The following is a 21,154-nucleotide window of genomic DNA, read 5'->3' on the forward strand; positions in this document are numbered from 1 at the left end:
TTTTGACATATTAGTATTTTTTTTTGTGGATCAAAATCTCCATATTTGAAGCACCAAATGAAACCTGTTGTCTATTTCCTCTGATCATCAGATCACACTTAGATTTCAAACCTGTTATTCTATGAAGGTAATTTAAGTTCTATTAATGGTTGTAAAATGCATGATTATAAATTAGGTTTAAGCTTTCTGTTGCTTTGATACTGTATTCTCTGCTGCTCTTGATATTTCAGTTTGTTACATAAAGATTTGTGAAAGCATGATCTTGTTTTTATTCATCGAAACTAACACATGTAGTCAAAGCCTAAGTTTGCATATATGTGCATCCACACCACCTTGAGCCTTGGAAGATGCCAGATACTGATTTCAAAGTTTCTATTGAATGTCATGTATCGTTCACAGGAAGAGATTAACACAGCACCTGTATCCCGTTCTTATGTTGTATTTTCATAATGTGTGTGTGTGTGTGCGTGTGTGCGCGCGCCCTTAACTAACTCCTGGTGGAGTTGTCGGAGTGCCGTCATGACAAGCTTTTTGCACCGATCTTTTTGGTGATTGCTCATCGTTCGGCGTGTCTTGGGCATCTGAAACCTGGCAGAGCCCATCCCTCTCCAGGTGTTTTTTTTAATGAGGTCGAGTTGCTAACCCTCTCGCTCTGAAGTTCACTGCTGAGGCCACTACGCCACCAGCCGGCCTATTTTCATAATAGGACAATTATATCAGAATCAGAATCAGACTTTAATCGCCAAGTACCTATGCACATACAAGGAATTTACTTCCGGCAGATGTTGTCTCTCTACTCATAACAATAATAATGATAAATATAAATGAAAATATAGATTATACATACAGGTAGTGCAATCCAAGTAATAGTTAGCCGACAGTTAACCGGCAGATAACTGTTCAGCAAAGTGACCGCAGTAGGGAAAAAATTTCTCCAATGCCTATTAGTCTTAGTCTGGAGGGATCTGAAGCGCCTACCAGACGGAAGCAGATCAAACAGTCTGTGTGCAGGATGGGAGGAGTCCTTTATGATGTTCCCCGCCCTCTTCTTCAACCTGGAAGAATCTGTGGCAATATTAATATTCAAATAATGTCCCAAATGATAACAACTTATCAGAATGTCCCAAATGTTAACAACTTAACAGAAAAGAGCTTTGACCAGCAGCCATTCCAGATGTACAGGTTATTTGGAGAGAAGGGGACTTCAATCACGTCTACTGTCTGAGGATAAAAGGCAGGAGCGGTATGTGCCAGCGTAATAGAACTTTGACCGGTGGTCAATCGGCATTTGGGGTTGAATAGTAAAGACAAGCAAATTAAAGGAAGACAGGGATAAACGCAGCGGCCGTCGTCTGAGGTTACAGAGACAGAGTGATGGTCTTTAGCTCTTCAGGCTTCAGCAAAGAGAGGCTTTACTCAGGGAAAGCAAAGGAAGAAAAGCTCAAGTTTTTGTTTCTCTTCTTTATATATGCTCAGTAGGGATGACAGGCAGGATAGTGAGATGCTCCTCTTGCGGGATGTGGGAAGGTAGGGAGACCTCCAGAGTCCCTGACAACTATAACTACAAGAAGTGCATCCAGCTGCAGTTTCTAACCAAATGTGTTAAGGAGTTGGAGCTGGAACTGGATATACTCCGGCTCATTCAGGAGGCTGAAGGGATGATAGATAAAACATATAGAGAGGTAGTTACACCTAAGGTGCAGGACAAAGGAAACTGGGTGACAGTCAGGAAGGGAAAGGAGGTTAGTGAGCCTGGGCAGAGTACCCCTCTGGCCATCTCCTTCAACAACAGGTATATCACTTGGAAACTGTTGGAGGGGTGCATGACCTAACAGAGGAAAGTCAAAGAGGTTGGGTCTCTGGCACTGACTCTGCCTCTGTGACTCAGAGAGGAAGGGGAGGGCGTGGCAGAAAAGGTATACTGGGGTGGTAGGGGATTTGTTAGTTAGGGGAATGGACAGGAGGTTCTGTGGGCGAGTACGAAATTCCCGGATGGTATGCTGCCTCCAGGTGCTGGGGTCTAGGATATCTCAGATCAAATCCTCAGCATTATTAAGCCAGAAGTCGTGGTCCATATAGGTACCAATGATGTGGCTAGGACGAGTGACGGGTTTCTGCATGGGGAGTTCAGGGAGTTAGGTGCTAAGTTAAAGGGCAGAACTTCTACAATTATGATCTTAGGATTGCTACCCATGCCACATGTTAGTGAACTAGGAAGATTACACAGTTTAATATGTGGCTAAGGAGGGACGGCATAAAATTTTTGGATGATTGGGCATTCTTCCAAGGAAGGTGGGACCTGTACAGAAGGGATGGTTTGCACCTGGACCAAAGGGGGACTAATGTGCTGGGTGTTAATGCAAACAACACATTTCACTGTATATTTTGATGTACATGTGATAAATCATGAATGTGAATCTGAATATAGCAATGACCAACAGGGAGACTAATTGAAATTATTATGGTAGCTTGCAGGCTTTCTTAGCTGACAAACCTTTAAACACTTAGGCAGTTGCAGATTCTTTTGTCATACCTGAAAGACACAAAGTTTGAATTAAACTTCCAGGAGGAAACATATTTTTGGCCTCTAATGTATCATGCACCTGCAACTTGATACCTGGCTCTGTTCACCTCTCAGTATTTGGTTCTGTGGAATTTAATAAGATTGAACATCAGTCACTGAATGCAAACTGTAGTCAGTTCTCTTTTTTGTGTTTAGCATAAGCAAATAAAAAAGATTCTCCATCCCTTCATCTGGTAAAAGAGTCTAAGCAGGATAGTAGAGGTATTGTAGATTCAGTAAGCTTATCAAGCTCAGTGCCTGAATGTTTGTAGAAGCAAATGACCAATTTGGCTCGGCTTCTGTAAGAGTTCTTCTTGTAGCTAGGGAAACCACCGCAATTGAATTGAGAGAGCACGACCAGATGTTTGATCCATCCCATCAATCATTAGTCCTAGTTGATGATACTAGGAAAAGGGATAAAAGTATCAATTGTGGAGACCAGATAAGTGCAACCCAAATCTTTTCACAACTCCTTTTATAGCAAATCATAACCATTAAAGAGTAATCTCATCTACACAGTGGGTGAGTGTGTATCAAGGTCGCCATTATGCTGTCTGGACATCATGCTGTGCTCTCCACCTAGATGTCCCTGAGCAGAAAACTGCTTTTGCTACAACAGAAGGTGTGACAGTGTTGATAGTGAAGTGTTGTTTCAAATTATTCACCGTACACTCAACAGTGAAAATAAAGGAAATATAAACCAGGTCTCTCAGCATCTGGAAAGATTTCCCAGAGATCCCCTGCAAAACAAAATATAATAAAAATGATCCACATTTTCTCTCTTTTAAATGCTGAGTGAGATTTCTGGAATTCTGAAATTTTCTTGGCTTTAAATATTTTGCAATGACGATACAGTGATGAGTTTGGCACAACTTTGTGGGCCGAAGGGTTGTAGGTTTTCGATGTTTCTATGATACTTTTTATTCCTCCAGTTACTGAGGAATTGAATAGAAGTTTGCCTTAGGGTTGTTAATACTCATAAGGTAGCATTCATGTTTGGATCCATTGTAATCAATGAAGCCAAAAATTGAGAGGCAAAAGTGCAAGTTGTAGCTGATGTTTTTAAATTGCATATTTAAGCAAAATCATATTTTGTAGTTTGCATACAAGATGATTTTTCAGATATTTCCAAATGTTATGCATCAGAAATTGGCAAAGTTTCAGTTGTCTGAGAACATGTTCAAAATAGAAAACATAAAAGCAGTGAACATTTCATGCAATCTTTGGGTAACAAGAGAAAATCAAATCACGGGTGAAAACAAGTTTTAGTTTAGCTGGTGTATTCTTGACTTCTTAATCACTCACACTGGACTAAATCACCCAACATTTTGCCTTCAGCTTTTGAAAAGGACTCGTAAATATTCTCAGAAGTTCTTGTTTTCACAAAATCGAATTTTCAAGGAAACTCCAATTCTCTTCTTTAAGAAGATTTAAATCTGAAATCTGCTGACAGTAAAGAGCTGTAACTGGTGCTAAATACCAGACAGTGGAAATGATATAGTGGAGCTAGAAAGTTTTGTTGCGCTGATAGATGACAGCATGGAGGGAGGAGAGTAAATGAACCGTATAAATAGCAATGTCAGTGCAGGCTAATCTGCACCTGTGAATGTCAGAACTGCTGGTATGGATCAGATTCTGTAGCGTGATCTACAGAAGATACAATGTTAATGTTTCTGCATAGCGCCATGCATCTATTCCTGTCTTCAAGATCATGACTATTACTGGTGTATACTTCCATATGGACCTATAAAAAGCATTTCAAATTCCAGTTCCAGTTTCATTGTCACTCAACCATAAATGAGGCCCTCTGTTGGTCAGGATTGACCACGGATATTTCATCCTAACTGTCTATGTGATACCAAACCCAGAGCAGTACAATATGTACTGCTGTTCCCCATGTAGCGGGCTTACGCTCTCTACACGGCTGATGAATCCAAAGGACCGGCAGAGTCTGATACAGTTTTGCACCAATGGCATCGCAGGAGTTGCTAGTCAGCATTGAACTCAACATTGGACTGCCTTAGGGGCTTAAGCTCTGGATTTTTCCTTGGTGTTTACTCCTGAAGCCCTCCCCATGAATCGGTATAGCCACAATGCAGCGGAGGTTTGCGAACAGAGTTTTCCTTCTCCTAAATGAGCTGATAAGCCCCATCTGCACAGAGCAACTGGTTTTAAGGAGCCAGTATCCTGCCTTTGCCACTTCTCCTGTCAGTAGAAACGGTTCCTCTGGGCTTAGTGGCTGAGCCACACATGAAGGCCAGGAGTTGGATTTGGTTGTCAGAGGCTATTTCAGATGTATGCCATTGAGAGCATTTAATAGGTAGTGGGAGATTATTCCCACTACCTGTTAACAAGCGAAACTTAAGCTACCATACATGAATACCCATGGATACAGCCAAGTGAAACAGTGTTAGAATTTTTTGTCAGTGAGGCAACTTATTCAGCATTTCAAATTCATGAGAAACTTTACTGTCAAAGCTTACTGAATATCTGAGAGGTGATTGCTGACTCGGGATTATAGCAAGAAGAATGAAGGTGGACAACTGAATGGATGATAAATATGGATGACACAAAGCTGGGTGGCGGTGTTAGCTGTGAGGAGGATGCGAGGAGGATGCTAAGAGGATGCAGGGTGACTTGGATAGGTTAGGTGAGTGGGCAAATTCATGGCAGATGCAATTTAATGTGGACAAATGAGGTTATCCACTTTGGTTGCAAGAACAGGAAACCAGATTATTATCTGAATGGTGGCTGATTAGGAAAAGGGGAGGTGCAACGAGACCTGGGTGTCATTGTACACCAGTCATTGAAGGTGGACATGCAGGTACAGCAGGCGGTGAAAAAGGCAAATGGTATGTTGGCATTCATAGCAAAAGGATTTGAGTACAGGAGCAGGGAGGTTCTACTGCAGTTTTACAAGGCCTTGGTGAGATCGCACCTAGAATATTGTGTGCAGTTTTGGTCCCCTAATCTGAGGAGAGACATTCTTGCCATAGAGGGAGTACAGAGAAGGTTCACCAGATTGATTCCTGGGATGGCAGGACTTTCATATGAAGAAAGACTGGATCGACTAGGCCTTATACTCACTGGAATTTAGAAGATTGAGGGGGGATCTTATTGAAAAGTATAAAATTCTAAAGGGATTGGGCAGACTAGATGCAGGAAGATTGTTTCCGATGTTGGGGAAGTCCAGAACGAGGGGTCACAGTTTAAGGATAAAGGGGAAGCCTTTTAGGACCGAGATGAGGAAAAACTTCTTCACACAGAGAGTGGTGAATCTGTGGAATTCTCTGCCACAGGAAACAGTTGAGGCCGGTTCATTGGCTATATTTAAGAGGAAATTAGATATGGCCCTTGTGGCTAAAGGGATCAGGGGGTATGGAGAGAAAGCTGGTACAAGGTTCTGAGTTGGATGATCAGCCATGATCATACTGAATGGTGGTGCAGGCTCGAAGGGCTGAATGGCCTACTCCTGCACCTATTTTCTATGTTTCTATGAATGCTTTACTATAAGCATTGAGACAGAGATGCTAATGCTGTCTGTAGGGAGATTGGTTTTCATGACTGAGTTTGATCAGTTCAATACTCACTGCTGGAAAAAAGGCAAGCCCTGGTTATTTTAAGTCCTGGGTATGTGTGGGTTTCCTCCAGGTGTCCAGTTTCCTCCCAACATCCAAAGACGTACTGCTTGGTAGGTTAATTGGTCATTGTAAATTGTCCCGTGATTAGTCTGGGGTTAAATAGGTGGGAAGCTGAGTGTTGCAACTCATAGGGGTGGAAGACTCTGTTCCATGCTATATCACTAAATAAATAAGTTTAAATTGCATCATTTAAATGCCACCAGCTTGCTTTCTTTGTATGAGTACCAAAAAGCTGACAAAAAGCAGTGCAGAGTTACGGAGCATAAGGCAATCCCAACCTCACACAATTTGGCCATTCCCTCTGCATCAAGGGAGGAATCAGCATAAGGGACATGAAAAGAAGAATACACAATTGTTCCAGAAGATTTCAGACACCTTCAAAGTACCTTCTTGTGATTAGTAAATGCACCATCCCAAACGGAAGTATGTGTGAGTGTCTCACACTGGAGTGCACTTTTATTTACAGGGTGTTGTTGCCCAAGGAGGTTGGTGAGGTGGGGTTGTAGTTATATTCGGCTACTAAGATTACGTGGAAAAGGCCCTCTTCACTGACTCATGGATCAGTGAGTAAGTATTTCCTAAGCTAAATAACCTTACCAGAAAGAAACAAGAAAAAATCATTTTTCTTGATTTTTTTGATCATGTATGTAACAGAAGTTGTAGAATATGCTCTGGTAATTCAGTAGACAGGACTGAAGATCATAAGACATAGGAGCAGAATTAGTCCATCATGGCTGATCCCGGATCTCACTCAACCCCATACACCTGCCTTCTCGCCATATCCATTGATGTCTTGACCGATCAGGAAAATATCAACTTAAATAATCACATGGACTTGGCCTCCACCGGAGTCTGTGGCAGAGCATTCCTCAGATTCTCTACTCTCTGGCTAGAAAATTCCTCCTTATCTCTGTTCAAAAAGGTCACCCCTCAATTTTGAGGCTGTACCATCTAGTTCTGGATACCCTCACCATAGGAAATATCCTCTAAATCCACCCGACCAAGTCCTTTCAATATTTGGTAGGTCTCAATGAGATCCCCACACATTCTTCTAAATTGCGGCTATTCCAGGCCCAAAGCTGCCAGAAGCTCCTCGTATGTTAACCCTTTCATTCCCAGAATCATCCTTGTGAACCTCCTCTGGACCCTCTCCAATGACAGCACATCCTTTCTGAGATATGGGGCCCAAAACTGTTGACAATACTCCAAGTGCAGCCTGACTAGTGTCTTATAAAGGCTCAGCATTAACTCCTTGCTTTTATATTCTATTCTCCTTGCAATAAATGCCAACTTTACCACAGACTCAACCTGTAAATTAGCTTTATGGGGGTCTGGCACAAGGACTCCTAAGTCCCTCTGCACCTCTACACAAGTTCCACAAATGAATTTAGAATGAGCTGAAGAATTCCTCATACCTCTGCTGTAACACACAGTCATGAGTTAGTGCTGCTGCCATTTGATCAAATGTGTTTGGCAGGGGACCCCCATTGACATATTGTGTGATGTAAAAATGATGGAGTTGTAGAAATACAGCAAAGACCTGGCTTTGCTGATTTCATTTGACAACTAGTGTGGCTGCTAGTTTTCACATATCTGCCAATGCATTGAATTTCCTCATGACAGCAAATATTTCTTCCATGGACCCCTGAAAGATTCTGTTCTCTATTTTTTAAAAGGAAAACGGTCTTGACAAGTTGACTAATGATTGCTTGTGTAAAAAAATAAAAAGTAATATATAATGGCCTTGAGCTATTATCATTATTGTTGCCATAATCATTACTTGGGAAGTGATTTAAAAAAAAAACTAAAAATACGAGTGAGAATTAGAATAGATTTTTTTTTAATGGACTTCAGTGAGGACCAACTCAGATGCACAAGTCAGCAGAAATCAAAATACATATTTATGTTAGCAGAAATGTTCTTCCCAGCAACTTTACTTAAAAGTATTGTTCATTCATATGAGAAAAACTTGTTTTGCAGTTTTAGGTGTAAATGTTGATTCTGCTGAAAAGTTTTGCGAAACTGGATGTAGGACAAGGAATTGGTTCAATGGTTTATGCACAAAATTCATGTATTGAGCAACTTGCTCATTGATAAAATCAATGGACAGAAAATAGGGGATGCCACAAATTAGTCATAATAAATATTGCATCTGATCCAGTGGGACCTCATACTGGAACAAATTGTCATAATTTTGAAGCTTAATTGGGATGATTTTAACTTTTATCGCTGGATGAAAATTTGCTGATAGCAGGTGGTACAGTTGCACAGCTTGGCCAGCAGAATAGCAATGTTTGTAGAGCTGTTACCTCAGAGCTCTCAAGATCCAGTTCAATCATTATCTCTGGTGTTACTTGTGTGAACTTTTTTCCTGTGATCACATCCCAAATTCTATGTTAACTGATCGCTGGTTGAACCTGGGGAGTAGATGGGAAGGTGGGAAGAATAAAATGGAATTAGTATAGGATTCTACATGGGGGAGCTTGATGATCAGTAAGTAAAGGGACTGTTTTGTGATGTGTGTTGAAATATCTGTGTTAAGTCAGAATCTCTCGGTATTTGCTGCGTCAATTTCTCTCAATCATGTTTGTCCAATAAACTCATGTATTTTTCTGAACTCAAATGAGAATGGTCTTATGACCACTCCATATGGACAATCACCCTATTCAGAAGAATTAATCCTGTACTTCCATGCTCCAGACAAGTATACTCCTTTCCTTGGGGCAGGGGATAGGGAGTTGGTTTTCACATCTACTCAAATTAATCTGAGTGTAGACTCACCAAAGTTATGCAAGTTGGTCAAGAATTCCCTTTCTTGTGCTTGATTTCCTTCCAATAAATGCCAACACAGAGATTGTCCGCTTATATGCTTGCTATGCCTTCATGATTATTTTTTGTCTTTGTAGGTCAAGATTTCCAAACTACAACTTTCCTTCGTGCTTCTCACATTGAAATTGCTATTCTTCCTGCTAAAAGGAACATCCTCGCATTTTCACACATTATACACCACTTTCCCACACTGTCTATTCACCTGACCTGGTAAAGGCTCAATGTTCTTTGTACAGCCTAGTTTTCCATGTTATTATATGTTCAGGAAACTTGATCTGCCCATTCACTCTTCCTCATATTTTTCAAATCTCTTACAACATAGCAAAGTTCAAAGTAAATTATATGACAAAATACAAAACCCTGAGATTCATTTTAGACCATAAGACATAGGAGCAGAATTAGGGCATTTGGCCCATCGAGTCTGCTCTACCATTCAATCATGGCTGATCCTTTTTTTCCCTCCTCAGCCCCACTCCCCAGCCTTCTGCCCATAACCTTAGATGCCATGGCCAATCAATAACCTACCAACCTCTGCCTTAAGTACACCCAACAATCTGGCCTCCACAGCTGCCTATGGTAACAAATTCCACAAATTCACCACCCTCTGGCTAAAGAAATTTCTCTGCATCTCTGTTTTAAATGGTCACCACTCTGTTCTCTATGCTCTCTTGTCCTTGACTCCCTACCATAGGAAACATCCCTTCCATGTCTACTCTGTCTAGGCCTTTCAACATTCGAAAGGTTTCAATGAGATCCCCCCTCATCCTTCTTAATTCCAGTGAGTACAGACCCAGAGCCATCAAACGTTCCTCATATGATGACCCTTTCGTTCCTGGAATCATCCTTGTGAACCTCCTCTGAATTCTCTCCAATGAAGCACATCTTTTCTTTGATAAGGAGCCCAAGACTGTTCACAGTACTCGAGGTGAGGCATCACCAGTGTCTTATAAAGCCTCAGCATCAGATCCCTGCTCTTATATTCTAGACCTCTTGAAATGAATGCTAACATTGCATTTGCCTTCCTCACCACTGACTCTACCTGCAAGTTAACCTTTATGGTGTTCTGCACAAGGACCCCCAAATCTCTTTACATCTCAGATTTCTGGATTTTCTCCCTGTTTAGAAAATAGTCTGTACATTTATTTCTTCTACCAAAGTGCAACAACATGCATTTTCCAACATTGTATTTCAATTGCCACTTTCCTGCCTATTCTCCTAACCTGTCTAAGTCCTTCTGTAGGCTTCCTGTTTCCTCAACACTACCTGCCTCTCCACCAATCTTCATATCAATTGCAAACCTGGCAACAAAGCCATCTGTTCCATCATCTAAATCATTGACATATAGCATAAAAATAAGTGGTCCCAACACTGACCCCTGCGGAATTATACTACTAACTAGCAGCCAACCAGAAAAGGATCCTATTATTCCCACTTGCTGTGCTGCCTTCTACCAATCAGCTAATGCTCTATGTCAGAAACCTTTCTGTAATACCATGGGCTCTAACTTGTTAAGTAGCCTCATGTGTGACACCTTGTCAAAGCCCTTTTGAAAATCCAAATAAGCAACATGCACTGCACCCCCTTTATCTATCTAACTTATAATTTCCTCAAACAATTCCAACAGGTTCGTCAGGCAAGATTTTCCCTTAAGGAAACCATGCTGACTTTGTCCTATCTTTGTCCTGTGTCAACAAATATCCATAGCCTCATCCTTAACAATTGACTTCAACATCTTTCCATCCACCGAGGTCAGGGGAACCAGTCTATAATTTCCTTATAGACTGCTGCCTCCCTCCCTTCTTAAAGAATGAAGTGACATTTGCAATTTCCCAGTCCTCCAGAACCACGTCAGAGTCCAGTGATTCTTGAAAGATAATTACTAATGCTTTCACAACGTCTACTCTAGAATGCAGTTCATCTGGTCAGGGTGACTTACGCACCTTTAGGTCTTTCAGCTTTTTGAGCTCCTTCTCCCTTGTAATAGTAACTGCATTCACTTCTCTTCCCTCACACCATTCAACACGTGGCATTCTACTAGTGCCTTCCACAGTAAAGACTGATGCAAAATACTCTTTTAGTTCATCTGCCATCTCCTTGTCCCCCATTATTATTTCTCCAGCCTCATTTTCTAGTGGTCTTGTATCTACTCTCATCTCGCTTTTATTTTTATATCATTAAAAAGCTTTTTCTATCTGCCTTGATATTGTTTGCTGGCTTTCTTTTATATTTCATCTTTTCCCTCCTACTAATTCTTTTAATTCCTTTCTGCAGGTCTTTTAAAGCTTCCCAAGGCTCTATCTTTCCACTGATTTTTGCTTTGTTGTATACCCTCTCTTTTGCTTTTACATTCACTTTGCCTTCCCTTGTCAGCCACAGTTGTACTATTTTGCCATTTGAGTATTTCTTTGTTTTTGGAATAAACTTATCCTCCACCTTCCTCATTTCCCTTAGAAACTCACACCATTGCTACTCTGCTGTCATCCCTGCCAGTATCCTCTACCAATTTACTTTGGCCAACTTCTCTCTCATACCACTGTAATTTCCTTTACTCCACTGAAGTACTTATATGTCAGACTTTCTTTCTATCAAATTTCAAGTTGAACTTAATCATATTGTGATCACTGTCTCCAAAAAAGGTTTCCTTTACCTTAAACTCCAAAATCATCCCCAGTTCATTACATGATCCAGTATGGCTGATCCCTTAGTAGGTTCAATGACAAACTGCTCTAAAAAGTCATCTCATAGGCATTTAACAAATTCATCCTCTTGTGATCCATTACCAACCTGATTTTCCCAGTGTACCTGAATGTTAAAATCTCCCATGACTATCATTACATTTTCTTGTGGGTATTCACAGTAAATACAAGAAAACGAATAGAATCAAAGACCGACTTCCCCAATCCATTATGCAAAAGATAAAAAACTGTATAAATACAAAAAGAAAAAAAACAATAATAACAAATAAGCATAACCCATATAAATGAAGAAATTATCATTACAGAAGTAAAATTTAACCAATGGAGAAGCATGGCCCTTCATTGAAGAAATCCCCAAGATCTAACCAGACTAGATGTTGACAAGGAAGCGCCAAATGCCTGGCTCAGAGCTGGAGACCTCTTCCCAGAAACAGAGGAAATACACGACCAGGTGGCTAACACAAAAAGTTATCAAAAATGTACAATAAAGGATAATCAAATTCAAGGCAATAAATGCAGAAAATGCCAAGAGAAACCAGAAACAATCTAGCACATTGCAGGATCCTGCAGCAGTTTATCTCAATCTGATTACTGAGGCAGACCCAATTATGTGGCAAACAGCATTCTCCAAAACCCGGCTTTAAGACACCATGCTTTACTATAAATATAAGCCTGATCCACTTTTAGAGTCAGGGTCCTACAAATTATATTACGATACATTATTACAGATGGGGCAATCCAGATATAACATTACAGGATAAGCAAGTAAGAACAACTTACTTAATAGATATAGCCCAAACACACCCAGCATACAGAATTCAATAAGTGAAAAACACCAGAGATATGCAGAATTAATAGAGGGAATTGAAGACTCTGGAACATGAACAATAGTAATTGCCCCAATAGTAATATCTATCTTTGGTATCATCCCAAAGACACTACACAATAGCATTAAACAATTAGGCCTACACAATATTTATGTGGATCTCCAGAAAGCGAAAATATTAAACATCACTTGGATAATCTGGAAGCTCCGAGCATTTGAGAAATGAATATGCTTGCCAATGCCCGTACCTCAGATTTTACCAGCTTCAGCAGAGAATAAAAAATGAGATACAATAATAAATAAGCGATAAGTATCGAGAACAAGAGATGAAGAGTCCTTGAAAATAAGTTCATAGTTGTGGGAACAGTTCAGTGGTGTGTTGAGTGAAGTTATTCCCTCTGGTTCAAGAGCCTGATGGTTAAGGAGCAACAACTGTTCCTGAACCTGATGGTTTCAGTCCTGAGGTTCCTGTACCTTCTCTCTAAGGACAGCAGCAAGAAGAGAGCATGGCTTGAATGATGGCAGTCAATGATAATGGATTCTGCTTTCCTGTGACAAAGGTCCATGTAAATGTGCTCAATGGTGGAGAGGACTTTACTGGACCATATAATTTCTTTAAGTAAGCTCTCCCGTCCAAGGGCATCTGCGTTCCCATATGAGGCCATGCTGCGGCCAGTCAATATAGTCTCCACCACAGATCTATAGAAGTTTGCAAACTTCTAAGAAATTAGAGGCGCTGTTGTGCTTTCTTCGTAATGGAACTTATGTGCTGGTCCCAGGACAAATCCTCTGAAATGAGAGCACAAAGGAATTTAAAGTTGTTGACCCTCTTCACGTCTGATCCCCGCAATGACAACTGGCTCATGGAGCTCTGGTTTCCCCCTCCGGAGGTCAATAATTGGCTCCTTGTTCTTGAGTTTGCAGATGAAGACAGAGGAACATACAGGGAACATTTGTTTCTGTATCAATTATCCTCACATACCCTGATACTCAGGCACCCTTGGCTGTCTCAGCATAACCCTTCCGTTACCCGCAAGGTAGGGAGGATCATTGCCTCATCCAGTAGTTGCACAGGAATGTTTTTGGCTTGGTGCTCCAACTCCCACACTCTCCTGAGACCAGCAAACTATGAGGAAGCAGATTTTTGTTTGGAGTAACCTGGGGCCTTCGGAAAGACCCAGTCCTGTCTCCAAGGGCAGACGAACTGGCTCCAGCCAAGCCTAAGGGATCCAATCGTCAGGTCCTGTCTAAGGGAAAAGCTCCAAAATGTATACCTACATAGCCCAGTCCAAAGACTATTTGTAGTACCTTGCTGCCAATGTCTGAGGATAAGGATGAAGATTTGGACTCTGATTTGGCTTCTGTTTCAACTAGTGAAACTATGGAGAAGACTCTGAGGTCTGCCGAATCACCCTCACTACCTAAGGACCCTCAGGAGTCATCCTCAGAGAAAGGTTCGATGGTAATTGCAACACCCAGGCTGGTTGAAATCCCGTCTGTCTACAAGGATTTGGAGGAGGTCTTCAGCATGGGAAAGGCCTCAACTTCTCCTCTGCTCCAACCCTATGGCTGTGTACCTGTCCCCCACAGGGTCGGTTATACATGCTCTCAGGTCCAGAGAAAAACGCTATGGAGGCTCTTGCCATTGAATTCATTCGGCCCTTCACCTCACCAGCCGGCTTAGGCCTCTTCTTCATAAGCAAAAGGATGGATGTCCACAGTCATGCATTGATTATATAAGGCTGAATAGCCATGAATCGATACCCCCTTCCACTCATGAACTCTGCCATCGAGATTGTCCAAGGTGCAAGAGTATTCTCAAAGCTAGACTTGGGTATTGCATACAGTCTGGTTCACCTAATGGAGAATGATGAGTGGAACTCTGCTTTTGACAGGGCACAGAGAGGACCTGCTCATACCCTTTGGCCTAGCGAAACGGCCCAGCTGTTTTCCAGGCCTTTATTAACAACGTGCTCTCCATAAGTACACCTTTGCCTACTGAACATCCTAATTTTTTTGAAATCCGAGGAGGAGCCCACCACCCATGTCAGATATGTCTTAAAGAGGCTTCTTGATCATAGATTTTATGTCAAGCCAGAGGATTCAAAATTTCACGAAACCACCATTTTATTTTTTGGGTTTTATTATCTCTAATGGTGATCTGAAGTTTCAGAGATTGGCCACAACCATCAAATGTGAAACAAGTCCAACAATTCCTGGGATTTGCAAACTTTCACTGGGAACTTCATCTCAGTAGCGGCCCTGCTGACAGCACTAACCAAGAGGTCCACAGGCCCTTTCTTTTGGATTACCAAAGCAGAGGTTACCTTTGCAGGGCTTAAACAGCGGTTAATGACAGCTCCCATGTGGTCGCAGCTAACCAGAACCTTTGCTTCATCGTGGAGGTTGACAGCTCAGGCATTGGAATGGATGCAGTGTTGTCATCAGGGTAATAGTAGATCATATTTTGAAGTCCTGCAAATTAATAGCTTTGGATAAACTACCTTCTGTAGTGGACACAGACAAAATTGTCCTGCACCAGGTCTTCAGGATCCATGGATTTCCAGTCGACATTGTGTCAGATTGCAGTCCTCAATTCACATCACATTTTCGGAGTACATTCTGTCACTGATTGGGGCAACTGTGAGTCTTTCCTCTGCATTTCATCTGCAGTCCAAAGGCCAGATGAAGCGGGTGAATCAGGATACGGAATGAACCCTAAGATGCCTGGCATCCGTAAAATCAGATGAGTGGTATTCTCTGACACTCCTCCATGAGCAGGAGGCTGAGGTTACGGTCCCTGCAGCTGAGGATCTCGTCCGACGCTGCAAGGAGAAATAGATTAGGGCAAGGGAGATTTTTTTGGCCTCTACCCAGAAGGCTGAAATCAAGACGAACTGCAGGAAAAGACAGTGACCAGGTTTGCAGCTTGCGCAACAGATCTGGCTGTCTACTCAGGTTTTGTCTCTCCGGGTGGAGTCTAGGAAATTGGCACCCAAGTTCTTTGGACCCTTCAAAGTTCCCTAGGAAGTAAACCCGGTGGCTTACGCCTTGCAGCTCCCCAAGAGCCTGAAGACCAATCCCACTTTACACATCTCTAAATTAAAACGTGTAAGCACCAGCTCCTTAGACCCACAGCATCACCCCTGCTGTCACCCAGTTTTGTCGATGAGGAACAGTTCTTCACCATGAAATGAATTCACAAACTGAATGTGGTGTGCGGGAGTTCCTTGTGGACTGGGAAGGATTTGGACCTCAGGAACGGTGCTGTGTTCCTGAGAGGGAAATCTTGGATGCAGCTCTCACCGAGGACTACTGTCATTGTCTCTCTGAGCAGCCAAGGCCATCAGGAGTCAGCCACTGGGGAGCGGGTCCTGTTATAATGTGCACCCATCTGTGCCAGCCTCCAGGGTTTAGATGCTTCGACTCTCTGGAATATTGACAGCTGGCATGGCCCCCTTAAAGCTTCAGGCCCGGCTCACTAATTGGTAGCCATGTTTTTGTGCCAGTATTTTAATATTTAAAGAGCATCTGAACTGAGATTTGGTGCTCAATCATCAGCTCTAAGTTGGATTTTCATCTAGTGTCTAGTTAAGAACCCAGTCTTCATTTCAGTCTTGATTCAAGCCTTGGATACTCCAGCAATTGGGTCCTAACCATCCTCACCTAGGTCTCTCATCACGAGGTTTACTCCCAAAACTTTCGCCATGTGTGGGTGTAGCCACCAGGCAGCAGAGGCTTGAGATCAGAGTTTTTGTTCTCCTAAATGAGCTGCCCACTATGACTGTTGAGCGCCATCTGCTCAAAGCGACTGGTTTTAAGGTGCCAGCAACCGCCTTTGCCCCTTCTCTTATCAGTAGTCACTGCTTAGTAGCTAAGCCACATATAAAAGCCAGAAGCTGGACTTGGTTATCAAAGGCTATTTGAGATGCATGCTTTTGGGGGCATTTAATAGGTCTTATCCCTAATACCCTATTACCCCCCATTCCCAGCTATCACAACCTTAAGACACCACCATAACATATTAATTAACATGCTGTTTATTAAGTAATATATAATCTCTGAATTCCATTAACTTCCTCCCGCCCTGGTTTTCTGCCACCCAGACTACTCTAAGTAAATCATAGCCAATCGTGTTACCAACGAGCATGTCCGTGGGATGTAGAGGAAGCCAAGGCATCTGGGAGAAACTTGTATGGTCATCGAGAAAATGTGCCGACTCCACGCAAATAGAAACCAAGGTTATGATTGTGTTGCTGGAGCTGTGATATAATATTTATACCATGATTCTGCTTTAACTTCCTGTAATGAAAGAAATAATTACATAACGTCATGAGAAAAGTAGTGGAACTGGGCAGTCACCATGGATCCATGAAAGGGAAATCTTCTGACTAAACTTCTGGAGTTTTTTGAGGATGTGATTAATAGAATAGAAAAGGGGTGTTACAGTAATGCAGTGTGTAGAACTGCTATCTCACAGTTCCAGGAGCCATTGTTCAGTTGTTAAATGTAAAATGTTTCTAGTGTGTAGATGGGTGGTCAAATTTAGGACTTTTGATGGGAATGTGAAGAGAAGAAAGGAACAAAGGATTTGTCTAAGTAGATGCTGCTTGGTGCTTTTATTCCCTGTATGAATCTGTAGCACAGTTAGCAGGAACTAATGGGTGTGATGGTTTTGGACCTTCAGAGAGCTTTCTGAAAGGTATTGTAAGGTCCTTGTGCAGGAAGTTGCTTAACAAGATTAGAGCACATGCAATTGAGAGTAATGTTTTGACATGGACTGAGAACCACTTATCAGACAGAAAGCGAGGAGTTGGAATAAATCAAACTTTTTTTAGTTTGAAGGGTTTAACTAGTGGGGTACCACAATTTCATCAGCTATTTGACAAGTCAATTTATGTAATTTTCAAGATCAGCAACTCAAAAGATAGAAATCACTCTTTTAGCTAATATTACAGAGCCTGAAATAAATGTTATAACCATCATTAAATTAAGGTAAAATCAGAAAGATAATAAATAAATATTAACAATAAAATATGATACTTTAATATTAAAATTGATCAATGCAGTTCTCTGCTGAATTCCCTAAGTTCTAACTTAGGTAATTCATATTCACGTACTTTAAATTAGTTTTTTTTCTTAAGATTTGGGATCCTGCTAAGCAGTAATTATGGCTTTGTAAGCCAATAAGTACTCATTTAGACTTTATTCAATAAAACCTGCAGGTTGTTGGAATATTATCTGAACTGTGATTAACAAAATCACAGATGTTGTTGTAATCCTCTCGTGCTGGCAATTTCACATAGTGTAGTGTAACTGGAATAAACTGATGAATCATCATGAACAAGTTATGTTTTGCAATCTTTTACTACATTTCTTCATTTCCTTATGAGAGTGAAATTAATAGTTAGCATCTAGATAGTACTCAACAAGAATTCTAAAATGTAAACATCTTTAAAACCGAATCACTAATAATTCAATATGGAGTTAAAGATAGCCAGTTATGTTATATTGGCATAGCAGGTTATGGAATGCCAGCCATTAAGATTGTTTAATAAAGTGTACTCAGATAACTATAAGGCTATAAGACATAGGAGCAGAATTAGGCCATTCTACCCATCGAATCTGTTCCACCATTTCATCATGGGTAATTTATTATTCCTCTCAACCCCATTCCCCTGCCTTCTCCCTATAACCTTTCATGCCCCGACTAATCAGCAACCTATCAGCCTCTGCCTTAAATACACCCAATGAACTGACCACCACAGCTGTCTGTGGCAACAAATTCCACAGATTCACCACCCTCCTGCTAAACAAATTCCTTTACATCTCAATTCTAAATGGACATCCATCTATTCTGAGGCTGTGACCTCAGACTCCCCCACTATAAGGCATCCTCTCCACATCCACTCTATCTAGGCCTTTCAACATTGGACAGGTTTCAGTGAGATCCCCCCATCTGATTCTCCTAAATTCTAGCAAGTATACAGGCCCAGAGCCATCAATCACTCCTCATACAATAGTCATTCACTCCCTGAATCACTCTGTGAGACTCCTCTGTACCCTCTCCAATGTCAGCACATCTTTTCTTAGATAAGAGGCCCAAAACTGCTCACGATACTCCAAGTAGGGCCTCACCAGAACCTTCTAAAGCTTCAGCTTTACATCCTTGCTTTTATAGCCCAGTCCTCTGGAAACTGATGTCAACATTGCATTTACCTTCCTCACCACTGACTCAACCTACAAATTAACCTTTAAGGAATCCTGAATGAGGACTCCTAAGTCCCTTTGCTCTTCAGATTTTTGAATTTTCTCCCCATTTAGGAAATAGTATATACTTTTATTCCTTCTACCAAAGTGCATGACCACGCACTTCCCGATGCTGTATTCCATCCACTATTTCTTTGCCTATTCTCTTAATCTGTCTAACTCTTTCTATAGTCTCTCTGCTTCCTGAACTCTACCTGACCCCTCTACCTATCTTGTGTCATCTGCAAACTTGGCCTGAAAGCCATCAATTCTGTTATCCAAATCATTGACATACAACATAAAACAGTTCTAACGCTGACCCCTGCAGAACACCACTAGTCACTAGCAGCCAACCAGAAAAGCTCCCTTTACTCCCACTCTTAACTTCCTGCTAATCAGCCAATCCTCTAGCCATGCTAAAATCTTCCCTTCAATACCATGGGCTATTATCTTGTTAAGCAGCCTCATGTGCAGCACCTTGTGAAAGGCCTTCTGAAAATCCAGTACACAACATCTACCAATTCTCCTTTATCTGTCCTGCTTGTTATTTCCTCAAATAATTACAACAGATTTGTCAGACAAGATTTCCTCTTAAAGAAACCACACAGACTATGGCTCCAAGTACCCTGAAACCACATCCGTAACAATTGACTCCAACATCTTCCCTACCAGAGATCAGGCTATACTGTCACTTCTCTGCCTCCCTCCCTTCTTGAAGTATGGAGTGATATTTGCAATTTTCCAGTCCTCCAGAACCCTGCCTGAATCTATTAATTTTTGAAAGATCAGTATCAATGCCTCCATAATCTCTTCAACCACCTCTTTCAAAATCCTGGGGTGTAGTCCATCTTGTCCAGCTGACTTATCTACCTTCAGACCTTAGAGCTTCCCAAGCACCTTCTCCCTAGTGGTAGAAACTGCCTTCACTTCTGGCCCCTGAGATTTCCAAACTTCCAGCGAGAATGATGCAAAATACTTATTCAGTTTGTCTGGCATTTCCTTGTCTCCCATTACTACCTCTTAAGTGTCATTTTTCAATAGTCTAATATCTACTCTCAGCTCCCCTTCACTCTTTGTATATGTGAAAAACTTTCCGTATCACCTTTGATATTTTTGATTAGCTTAACTTCATATTTCATTTTTTCCCACCCTTACGGCTTTATTTAGTTGTCTTCTGTTGGTTTCCCAGTCCTCTACCTTCCCACTAATTTTGCACTGTTATATGCCCTCTCTTTTACGTTTGATTTGACTTCTTTTGCAGCCACAGTTACGCCTTCCTACCTTTAGAATACTTCCCCTTTAGGGTGTACCTATCCTGTGCCTCCCCAATTGCCGGCAGAAACTGCAGCCACTGCTATTTCGCCATGCGAGCATCCCCTTCCAATCATCTTTGGCCAGCTCCTCACTCATACCTCTGGAATTCCCTTTATTTCACTGTGATACTGATAGATCTGACTTTAGCTTCTCCCTCTCAAATTTCAGGGTGAATCCTATTATATTCTGATCACTTTAACCTAAGAGTTCTTTTACCTTAAGCTCCCTTATCAAATCCAATTCATTACACAGCACCCAATCCAGAATAGCTGATCCCCTAGTGGCTTTAGCTACAACCTACTCTAAAAAGCAATCTCGTAGGCATTCTACAAGATACCTCTCTTGAGATCCAACACCAACCTAATTTTCCCAATCTACCTGCATATTGAAATATCCCATGACTTTTGTAACATTTCCCTATTGACATGCTTCTTCTATCTCCTGTTGTAATTTGTAGCCACATCCAATCTACTGTTTGGAGGCCTGTAAATATCTCCCATCAGAGTCTTTTTACCTTGCAGTTTCTTAATTCTACCCACAAGGACTCTGTATCTTCTGATACTATGTCATCTCTTTCTAAGGATTTGATTTTCTTTTACCAACAGAGCCATAATTCCCCCTCTCCCTACTTGACTGTCCTTTCGATACAATGTGCATCCTTGGATGTTAAGCTTCCAATGAAATTCTTCTTTCATCTATGACTCAGTATTGCTCATATTATCATACCTGCCAATGTCTAGCTGTGCTACAAGATCATCTATCTTATTCTTTATACTGCGGGCATTCAAATATCATACCTTCAGTCCTCTATTCAGTTTTGTCATGCTTTTACACTGCAGTTCAACCCACTAACGGCAATTTTGCCCTCTCATCCGCCTGTCCTTCCTAACAGTCTCACTACATTGCCTCTGCTTGTAAACCAATGGCCCTATCCTCAGCCTTATCATTCTGGTTCCTAACCCCCTGCCAAATTATTTAAAACCCTCACAAACAACTCTAGCTAACCTTCCTGCAAATATACTGGTCCTCCTTGAGT

General features: G+C 41.4%; 1 protein-coding gene across 2 annotated transcripts in view; it reads left to right on the forward strand.

Moving 5' to 3' along the window:
- The window catches only part of dgkb (diacylglycerol kinase, beta), a 768,700-nt gene that overhangs the window by 628,750 nt on the left and 118,796 nt on the right, over positions 1-21,154 (forward strand). The window lies entirely within an intron of this gene.

Source organism: Hemitrygon akajei, chromosome 8 (genome assembly GCF_048418815.1).
Source record: "Hemitrygon akajei chromosome 8, sHemAka1.3, whole genome shotgun sequence".
Lineage (NCBI taxonomy): Eukaryota > Metazoa > Chordata > Chondrichthyes > Myliobatiformes > Dasyatidae > Hemitrygon > Hemitrygon akajei.